This window comes from Acomys russatus, chromosome 2 (genome assembly GCF_903995435.1).
Source record: "Acomys russatus chromosome 2, mAcoRus1.1, whole genome shotgun sequence".
In the NCBI taxonomy this organism is placed as follows: domain Eukaryota; kingdom Metazoa; phylum Chordata; class Mammalia; order Rodentia; family Muridae; genus Acomys; species Acomys russatus.
In genome coordinates this window covers 100,591,694-100,601,842 of record NC_067138.1, presented here as the reverse complement: position 1 = coordinate 100,601,842, position 10,149 = coordinate 100,591,694, and the positions used below count along the sequence as shown (strand labels likewise).

Here is a 10,149-nt window from a genome sequence, read left to right as displayed (position 1 = left end):
GAGATACACACCTCCCTATGGGCCTCTGTGAAGGAGGTCTAGGCCCAGAACACAAAGAACGCCAAGAGAGTGTGTGAGGGGCCCCAAGGGAGATGTCAGCTGTGTCCCAGAGGAGGTGACGAGACTGTGTCTTGTAGCATGAACTGGGATTTCGCTGGTGGCCCAGTGTGCCTATGCCGTGACCTGAAGAAGCGTTTGCTTCCCCTCACATCATTGGAGCAGCCGTATCTTTTAGCAGCCACGCTAGGGCCCTTGGCAATAGAAGGGAATCAGTGATGACTGTAGTGTAACAATGGGTGTAAACTGCCACATCGGCCATGTGCATGGCCACTTCATTCCATGCTAAGCTTTTAGGATTGTGAGGAAGGGGCTTCAGTCACATTCCGTATACATTGAAATCATTGATGAAACGGGTCTGTGAAAATTTCCCAAGGAGACTCCTGGGGAAAGAAATTGCCTGACCCAGTTGTCAGATGCCTTAAACAAGGGTTTCCAGCCCTCTTGCACTCTGGCATAGCATTCTGGGAACAGTATTCAAAGCACGGAGTGCTTCCTCATAACTACCCTACAGCCAGTGAGGAAGCAACAAGAGCTGATGTTTCCCAAACCACTCTGACATTCAGCTCCGCATGCCTGGGGACACACTGAGTGCCTTGCTCCCTAGCGTGTCTCCTTGATGTTAGTTCACTTGCTTGGTTGATCTGGGCAGCAAACATTCTCTCTTGAAGGGGAATACTCGGAGAAGTTTCGAGAGTACAAGAGCAAACGCAACAGGGTTTACGACACAGTTGGAACTTTCATGCTCAAATCACGGGAGCAGCATGTAAGAGCTGCAGATGCTGGGAACAGTGGTGGGCGAGTGGAGAAGAGGCAGCTGAAGCAGTGAGCTGGGACTAGATCACAAAGGGCATTGAACACAGTCACCAGTGAGTTTGGACTCACTCAGTTGGCAATAGTGAGGCTATGGTGCTGCTCAAAAGGATGTTTGACTCTTTGGGGGCAGGAGGGATGGGAGCAACAAACAAACAAACAAAAAACCCAACTTGAATAAGACCAGGAAAAGACAGTCATTATGAAACCTATTTCTCTGTTTAGTTTCGCAGTCTTGACTTGATTGTCCCTCTTGTTACCATGGTCTGTTTCCTGCCCTACCCCAAAATATCACCCTCAAAGAACTGTATCTCGGCAGACACACTTCTGATGCTTGAAGTCCAGCCCAGTGCCAGCCAAGGTTGCACCAGAAACCTTTAACACCCCACAACCGGTCCAGGCTTATTGGGGATAAGCCCCAGACCCCTGGTTTCTGAGCATCCTGTCATAAAATCCCTGAAGTCTTGTTCTCCCTGTTGAAATGCATGTCTCCCTTCCCTGAGCCTCATCCTAAGCACTGGGGCCTGAGTCAAAGCCATGAAACTAATGCAAAGATGGCTGCTTGGCCTTCTGGGCTACTGAGAACATTACTACAAGACAGGCTTAAAAGACAGGAGTCTCTGTGTCCCGATATAGCTCTGAAAAAAAAAACTTGTGCTCAAAAGGAATTTTGCAGGTGGTTGAGAACTCGTATCTGACAAATGAGTTTCAGGCTCTTTGGCCTCAGAGCTAGTCTCCTCAGCTGTAGAATGGGAGTCACGGAAGTCTTTTCTCTGAAGGGGAACAGGGCAATGGTGACACTTGGCCTGGTGCCAGGTACCAGGACCTGCTCAACAACCACTGTAAGCTACTATGGTTGCTGTAAGCTCGTGAGAATCACTGGCGCCATTTTGTGCTTCTTGTTCCTTCCATGTCTGACCTTAAACTGGGAACACAGGGCCGTACAAGTCCATAGACAAATGACTGACCACTAATGGCATTTAAGCTAACCTTGTGGGGGTCAGTGAACATCGGGGAAGATAAATCCCAAGAGGTGAGGGGCCAATGCCGAGACCACACACGAAGACTCAGGCAGACTCGGGTTGGAGCCATCCTCTCTAAGGCCAAACTATTCTTTTAGTTCCCATTGGTACCATTCCTCTGTCTGTCCCTAATTAACACCAAGACCTCTGAGAGACTGTCTTCATCCACTGACCCTCTGTCAGTTTTAAGTTCAGAGCACTTACTGCGCATTTATCCTGGACTGATAGCAACTCCACAAGCTGACAGTATTGCTAAAATCCACTCTGTATTAGGGAGACGAAGTAAACACCAATGTAGCCAGTCTTCCAACCAGTAAAGCTAAGATCTGGACCTGGGAGGTTCTGGTCCTCAGGCTGTGGACATCATAGCGGCAGCTGTGGAAGGTCTACTCAGAGTAGGCACCATCAAACAGAAACATGCTGTACAGCCTGGGTTACAGGGAGTAGAAGAGAGGTAGAGGTGATGGGGGTGGATCAGAAAGCCTCCCGGAGAGACAGGTGACCTTCATCTGGCATCCAAAGTTGGCTCAGTTTTCTCCAGGTTGTTGAGAGTGGGGTAAAGGAGGTAGGTAGACTGTGCAATTGAAAGGAGGCGCCTTTGCTGACGCAGGCAGGTGCCACCTTGCTGGGGTGGGGTGGAGCCACAGTCATGGAAAACTATCTAGGCGTGTGGCACTTAAGAGTTGGAGGCAGAAGGATCGTGAGTTCAAGTCTGGGAGTCGGAGAGATGACTCGGCAGTTTAGAGCGCTTGCTGATCTTCTGGAGGACAGAGCCTTGTTCCTCCCAGCAGCCAACACAGGGCGCTTGCTGATCTTCTGGAGGACAGAGCCTTGTTCCTCCCAGCAGCCAACACAGGGCGCTTGCTGATCTTCTGGAGGACAGAGCCTTGTTCCTCCCAGCAGCCAACACAGGGCAGCACGCAACAGCCTTTAATTCCATTTCCTGCACTGTTGTTTGAACTCTGTGGGCACCCCACACCCACGGAGCATGCTTGTATGTGTACGCACACACGCGCGCGCACACACACACACACACACACACACACACACACACACGGTGGTAGAGGGGGGATGAAAAAAATTTTGTAAAGGAGTTCAAGGCTATCCTCAATTATTTGGGGAGTTGGACACTACCCTGGGCTACACAAGATGGATCTCAAAGAGACACAGAGAAAGAAATCACATAGGAACCCAGTGTATACGGTGAGCCAGTTACTACTTCTGGAAGCCTCAGTGTCTTCACCTGCACAGTGGGCATAATGCCTGCTTTACAAACTTTCTTAAACACTAAATGAGATGCACACACATAATGTCGTGACTCAGTGCTGATTCTCTTTATTTACTTCATAAAACTACTTCCCACAATAAAAATATTTAAATGAGCATATTTTTACTTATGCTCCCAGAAGCACTAGTAATCTATCTCATGATTAGTCATACGCAATAACAATATAATTAACAATAATGTTAATTACTGCTGATTGAGGCCCTAAGTACTTAATATGTATAATCTATATCTAATCTAACCCTCAGCGCGTATCTTAAATACGGGCATCATTACTCCCATTTTATGGGTAAGGATAATGACACAGACAAGTTAGGAAATGAACACAGGTCACCCGCTGGGTAGGGGCAGGCCTAGCCTTTCAGAAACAGTTTGTCCATCCACAAAAAGGCCTGCCCGGGGAATGCCCTGCCTCTGGAGTTCATGTTGGTCTTGGCGATGTCCCTCGGGTTTCTTTCTCAGAAAGAAAACAAACACTCTAAGAGGTCTGTTAACACACGGGGACATGAGTGCCTGTCCAGCTAAGGAGGGGCAGCCTTAGGAAGAGGAAGAGGTGTCCGAGCCCAGGTGTCCTCCCCCAAGACCACTGTTGTCCCTTAGCTGTCCCTTCCCACCGTGGGTGGCTCCCAGCGGCAGGGAACCGCATTATCTGTTGGGAAGGCTTCCAGCACCCTCCTCCCGCCCGCCAGTGTTTGCTCAAGGCCTAGCTCTTCAGAAACTGAAACCAGCAGCTCCAGCTGCCAGTCCCGGGACGCAGGCGGGTGCTGCCCAGGCTTTACCTTCTATGGGGAGGCCCGCGGCGGGCGGAGCGAGCCGGCGCCGCTGACGTGGCCGCCCTGCCCTCGCCCCGGGCGCCCGCCTCCTCCGCGCCACCGGGTGTGGGAGCGCGGGGCTGGGAGAATGGAGTACGCGGGCGTGGGAGCGCAGGAGCACCCAGTGTCTGGTGCGGGATCCTGGGGTGCAGGACCGCGGGCGGGGAGGGGAACGGGGAGCTCAGGGCGTGCTGTGGGGGACTGGAGAAAGAGCAGAACGTCGGTCTTTGCGATGTCTCAGAGTTGAGAGAGCAGAAAGAAAATAATGTCTGGTCTTTACATTTGGTGACATGGACCGAGCGTGGAACCCCAAGAAACACTCAAGATGTGGCGTTGCTGTCCTTGCCAATCTGATAGAGGGACGGTGTGCCCTGCGAGGTTATGAACTTTCTTCTGTCAGAGTGTTTAGGCATGGATTGCAGGACGTGGAAGTGGGTGTCAAGGCTGAGAACGCACGGGGACTCAAACTTGCTTTCTCCAAATACTGATGTGCTGACCTCAGAGAGTTTGAGCAGGACGGTAGCTGAATCAGAATCCGGAAGGCAAGCTTAGAAAAGCACTTTGTAGAAAAGCACTTTGTAAACCACTGATTTAAGACAAAAGTCTCCTCGTTTTTCACCTTCAGAGTCCATTCAGTTATGTCCCCGGACTACACAAGTCGAGCTACTTACCAAAGTAAATCCATCAACACACAGTTTGCTTCCGGAGTAGTTAGTTAATCAAAGCCCAGAAGTCACTCAAAACATCTTCAGTAAATGTTCGTTGGAAATGTTGAGGGCGTGGCAAAGGAGATGGACAAAGGCAATGTCCTCATAGAGTGCCCAGACTGTTGGACACAGAAATTGAGCAACTCAGATACTGATGTCAAACAAAAAAAATGCCAATGTTTCTACAGTGAACTGATAATGTTTTCAGACATAATTAAATAAAGGTGAAACATCTTTCTCCGCTGTGGCCTCTTAAGTAGAGATGATATTTTACCTTTATGCATGAATTCTCTCTCTCTCTCTCTCTCTCTCTCTCTCTCTCTCTCTCTCTCTCTCTCTCTCTCTCTCTCTCTCTCTCCACCTCCCCCCAGGGTATTAGTTCTTTTATGGGCCCAGAAAGTCCAAGGTCTTGAGATTAGTAGTGTCTAAGGCTGCATGAAGAAAGCCTACAGGAAGGCCCTATGGCCCTGATTCCTGCTTGTGTGACCTTCCTCATGAGAAATTCCTAGCAGATGTCCCTACTCAGTTCTCAGTGAGTGGCTAAGCCACCAGGTTGACTTCAAGGCCGTCCTTAGCAGACTTCTGATCATGGGCTAAGTACCTGACCCTTGCGTGCTTATGTCCCTCTTCTGTAAAGTGCTCGGAATAATAGCTAGTTCACAGAATCTAAGCATTGGAGATGGTACTTAAAGCAGGTGGCAGGCGGGCACTCCGTGTGTGAGCAGCTATGCTGTGCTGTTCTCTGCCTGGAGAAGCCATCCTCCCCCTTCCTCTGCCTGGAGAGTGTGTATTTATAGTCCAATGTCACCTGCTCTCTGGAACCTTCCATGCTTCGTTGGCAAGGTAATTGGATGCTTTGTCTTCTATGTTCCCAACTCTTTCATAGTAACTTACAGGGCCCTTCCTGCGGCAATTAAGGTTTTTTAATGTCATTGAGGTGTTTGCCTTCTTTACTTGACTACAAGTTCTTAAAGAGCAGGGACTAGATGTTATGCAACTTACTTCATCCCTAGAAACAAGGCAGTCCCCGGGGTAGAGTGAGCACGTGGCACCATCTTCAGTTACTAAGTGGATGGGAGAATGGATAGGTGGATGGAAGATGATGGATGAATGGTAGGTGAAGCAATCCTCCCAGGATTGTGAAATCCAAGCCCAGAGTCTGTTTTGTTTATGCTGAGAATATCACATTTTTTTGAGACTCTGGCTTGCCATCTAGACAGCAAACCTGCATCTTGGAATAACAGCACCTGTATTTGGGGGAGGGGGCTGTCAGGAGTTCAGAGGAGGTGTATACAGGACAGCACCCAGGCAAAGCCTCTCCAGAGTGGGTGATTTGGTTCTAGTGTCAGGCCTATCCCCTATTAGCAGACGGTCCTTGATCAGGTCTTAAGCATGCTGCAGTAGGGAAGGCAGAACACACTAAGGAGCTGTTCAGAAAATCAGGAGATAGTCTCTGTAAAAGTCCTGGGCACGAGAAAGGTATTAAGATACAAAGATTGCCTCCCTTCCCCACCTATCCCCTTGTCTGTCCTCCAGACCCCATAGGCCTGGACTCTCAGTACCCAGGACAGCTGTTCAAATGCCGTATTTTGCTCCAAGTGACTAATGCCACTTAAGCCAAGGTTGGAAAGCTGACTCCAGAACCAAGTTTAAACTTGAGTGCTGACTTAGAAGCAGGGAATGTGGCCGACTGGTTGATTTAATTAATAAGGACACTTTTGAAAGAGAGCACTTTTAAAAATCAACAAACAGCCCAAGGAAATTGAAAGCAAGAGCTAACCCATGATTTCATATGTGGGTTTCACGTGTGACTGAGGAATCCTTATGCAAAAGTATGAATAATGAATCGTCCAAAGCCACATGAGTATTTCTCAAACTCTAAGAGCAGTGGTCAGGATTAGCTTTGGAACCAATTAGCTGGTTAATTGGGGTTGCAGTGTTGTAACAAATCTTAAATTCTTTCTACTCTATTGTAATATTCTAGCAAACTGTTCAAAATTCTCCAAGGGCCACTTATCAGTTACTAAGCCAACAGCTATGACGGAGAAAGGGCTAGAAGATATCTCTATATTGGACCTAGAATATCACCACACCCCACAGGAAACTCCCACCTTCTTATTCTGAAATTTAGAAAGGGCTGAAGTGGGGGTACCCAGGGCCTTGGGAGCTGAGCTTGTCCATGGCTCAGCCAAGGAACACTTGGCAACAGAACTCACAGGGGAAACTTGAGAGGGCAGAGGCCTTGGCAGGACCTCGCAGATGCCCTCTAAGAGGGTAGGAATCTTATTAGCAGAGCCAAGAGCCCTGCCAAGGAGGGCATGTGCCCCATAATGCTAAGAAAATAGGATACAACCTATTTTAATGTCAGACCTCCAAAAACTGTGGGTCTACTTGCATCTTCTGCCTTCCTCTTCCTTAGTCCCCCAGCCCAGACCTTGACCCTGTCAAAGGCCTGTTTCCATAATTCCCCCTGATTGTCACCTAGGAAGGCCCTGTTTGAGAATAGTTTCCCTTCTTTCCCCAGGAGCTTAATAGTACATAGTGCTCCCACTGGAAGATCACTTCAAGTTACTTAATGATCTGCTGTCCAGCTTCCTTCATATACCCCAACTTCCTCTCTGTCTACAAGTTCATGGAGAAGCAATTGACCCATGCTAAGCCACAAGTGCTTGGAGAGTTCAGTTTGTTAGATGCGGACCTCTGAAAGCTTCCCCCACCTAGCCAACATTTTCAAAACCTCAAAATATTTTCCAGGCCTTTGTAACATTTTTTTCTCCTGTCTCCCTTCAGCCAACAACCATTGGCCGATCACTTGCTGTACATCATTTTCTGCAAATGGAATCGTGCTACACAGATACTTTGACAAGCCTGTTTCTTGGAGTGAAGTTGTGTTGACAAGCTGGTGTTAACCCTTCCTTGACCTGTGGGTCTTCTTGCGGACATGGTAGGGCTCATGTAGAACACAGAACAATGGAGGTGAGGATGTCCGTGGGGAAAACTCTAGTGCGATAGTAAGAGGTTGGGATTTGCTGCCAGAATATATATGCTGTCATCCCACACCCCCCTCGCTCACAGCTGTGAAATCAGGAGATAGTCATTTGCTTTTGGAACCTCAATTTCCTCGACTGGGAATTGGGGTGATGATAAAGCTCTTTTCTCTGAGAGAATTTCTGAAAGTCCACTGAGCCAGGAGATAAAGTGCTCTGTAAACTGTGAAAGGTCAGCCCTGGGCAGGGATTAGGCCTGGATCAAGCCAACACCACACTGGGAATGCCCCAACTCCCAGAGCTATTTAAAAGAAGCCTTGTCATCCAGGGAGACTGCAAAATGCATCTGTCAATCCTCAGAGGGGCAGCCAATAAAGGCTGTGACTGGTGTCCTTTAATCTTGGCCCTATCTCTAAAATGTCAAAGATTCTTTTCCTTTGACCATCTCCCACTACCTCTGTGTGGGCCCTGTTGTGTTTGTTTACAAGGTCTCCCCCAATCCCCAAAAACTCCAAGGGCAGACAATTCCTCTGACCTGGAGTCCTTTGATAAAGCTGATAAGGTCAGTCTATCTGCTGTGGGCTCCAAAGAGCAACAGAAAAGGGAACTAAGCCTGGGGGAGGAGGTGTCTCAAGAGCCTGCCAGGCCTGGCTGTGGCTTCCCTTGGCCAGACTAGGGACAATGAGGAGTAGAAAAGTAAATATTTGTCTCCTCTTTTAAAATCAAATTGATTTATGCAATCAACTAAACGTGAGAAGGATCTTTTCTACTCTCAAAGGAGACTTCTCCTCTGCCCTTGCTTGTGTGACCTGGAGGACCTGCAGACCCACAGTCAAGGATTCATCCCACCATTGATCCCTTATATCACCTTGCCAAGGGCACTGTCCCTCTCTGGGCTTAGTTCATGAGAACTATCCTTCTTTAAATACGTATCAACTGGCACACTGCATTTTCTATATGCACCATAATCTGTCATCTTCAATGCTATTCTATGTAGAGGAAGGTGAACTAATCTATCCAATAGATATTGGGCAGTGGAAGCCCTAACAAGTGAGGCTTGGTCTCCCATCCTCTGGAGGGGCCAAGTAAGAAGACAAGACACGGAAAAGCAGAGAGCAGAGGTTTGTGCGACATGGACCCATTGGCAAGAGGTCCAGTGACTGTATGTCAGGCTGACCCTACAGGTTGATCTCCAGGGCTCTGGCAGGAAGCCTAGGACAAGGGAGCAAGAGACATGCACAGCTGAGCACATCACCCATCATTGTTTCTGTTCCTCTCTTTTTCAGCGTGGTCTGTAACGTCAGAACTGTTATGGAATCTTTTCTGAGAAGACAAGACCCTCCTCCACCCGGCATGGAGCTTCATTCTTTTCACTCTCCAGGAGAGTCCCCAGGGGTTGGGGATGGTCTCAATGGGTCTGCAGTAAGAGATGGGAGAGGACCCTGAATTCCTTCAGAGGGTCTCCTGTCAGGACGGTTACAAGGCCATCCACAAAACTGCCAGGACACAACGAAGCATAACTATTGGGAAGTGTTCTTTTGTGAACTGGCCATGCCATGTGAAAAGGACCCTCTGCGGCCCACTTAATATGGAGGAACAGGGTGCTCAGCATTGGCAAAGACACACACACTTACAAAGACTCACAATACACATCCGCACATAGAAAGGCTGGGAAATTTTTCCTTAAAGGAATGTAACTTTATTTCCAAACAAGAATTAAACTAATCATTAAACATTTTTCTTTTGGTAATACATATTAAAAAAAAAAAAAAAAAGAAAGAAAAAAGAAAAAATACTATCTCAAGAAACATGTGCTCCTCAAAGCACCCAATTTATGAACGGGGGGGTTACAGAATTTATTCACGTAGCTATGCGAATTCCATACATAGGACCTGTTTCTTGTACTTCTGGCATTGAGAAGCTTACCGCTTGCTTATAAAGCCGGCCCTGTCTCTGACCTAGTGTGTAGTGCTTGGAACAGCACCACCCAACAGAGAGACGCTGCAAGTCGCATGTTTGCCTTGCAATTTTCTCAGGAGACGGGGGGGGGGGGGGGGGGGAGTACATATGCTAATTAATCCAATGGATCTGAAACCATAATTTCAACACTGTAACCCATTAAAAATATTAGTAAGGCACTTCACAGGCTTTTTAAAAGCAGTCTGAAGTCTAGTACTCGGGAGCTCCCTTTGGTTAAGATTTCTCCTTCAGGTAAAGCTGAGCACTTCCTGCCTGTGTCTCTTTTCTACTATATCTGGGTGCAAAGGCGTGGTCTACAGATGCCACCAATGTGAAGACCAGTCCTCCTGTGCAGTGGGGCTCACATGCTGCCAAGTGCCCCATCCCACCTGTTACGGAGCGCAGTCCTGGGACAGAGCTCTGCCAGCCTATCCCCCAGAAGCACTTCCGGAACGTAAACACGCTCTGTAGAGCAGGAGTTCTCTCTAACTTGTAGTGGCGCTGGAC

At 48.2% G+C, this 10,149-nt stretch overlaps 1 long non-coding RNA gene across 1 annotated transcript; it reads right to left on the bottom strand.

Moving 5' to 3' along the window:
- Positions 1-4,441: 4,441 nt before the first annotated feature.
- LOC127207419 (uncharacterized) lies at positions 4,442-5,444 on the bottom strand. The gene is made up of 3 exons (XR_007832911.1): positions 5,298-5,444; positions 4,661-4,815; positions 4,442-4,512 (listed from the first exon to the last, which is right to left on the bottom strand). It is a non-coding gene; the product is annotated as an uncharacterized LOC127207419 (long non-coding RNA).
- Between the last annotated feature and the right edge of the window lie 4,705 nt (positions 5,445-10,149).